Below are 477 nucleotides of genomic sequence, written 5' to 3'. Positions count from 1 at the left end.
CGTATATCAATCGCCGTATATCAAACTCATGGTCAGCTTGACAGTCTCACTTTCCAGCCAGCGCGCCGCCATCTGCCGGTCGCGCCAGCTGTCACACCGCAACTGACGGCGGCGGCAGCGGGGGAGGAGGGGCGTTGCAAGAGCCGCCTTCCGATAAATTGCTTGATCTGCTATCGTTATCGCCTGGTGCAGCTGCCGGCCCGTTATCGGCGGCGGAAGGCGAAGGAGGTGAGTCAGGGAAACGAGAATGCGGATTGAAGGGATGGGAGCGATTTCGCCCGTTGAGAAATGCTTTCCATTTCTTTATGGACATACCACAGGGATTCTGCTTGATGATGTCGTGAAATGTTTTAAATGTTGTGAATGTTATTTTGTCTTGGATTAAGGAATATTCAGATAAATAGATGTGTGTACGTGTGGAACAGAGATGAGTGGCAGATGGAAATTGATAGGTAAAATGGACATTCATATAGCTGT

The 477-nt window shown here is 49.9% G+C and overlaps 1 protein-coding gene across 1 annotated transcript in view; it reads right to left on the bottom strand.

Annotated features, from left to right (window-relative positions):
- The window catches only part of LOC119581956 (microfibril-associated glycoprotein 4-like), a gene marked incomplete in the record, with an annotated part of 40859 nt that overhangs the window by 26099 nt on the left and 14283 nt on the right, over nucleotides 1-477 (bottom strand).

The sequence above is a fragment of the Penaeus monodon genome, chromosome 15 (genome assembly GCF_015228065.2).
Source record: "Penaeus monodon isolate SGIC_2016 chromosome 15, NSTDA_Pmon_1, whole genome shotgun sequence".
Taxonomy (NCBI): Eukaryota; Metazoa; Arthropoda; class Malacostraca; order Decapoda; family Penaeidae; genus Penaeus; species Penaeus monodon.
Note: the sequence above shows the minus strand (reverse complement) of the source record. Positions and strands in the feature narration are given on the sequence as shown.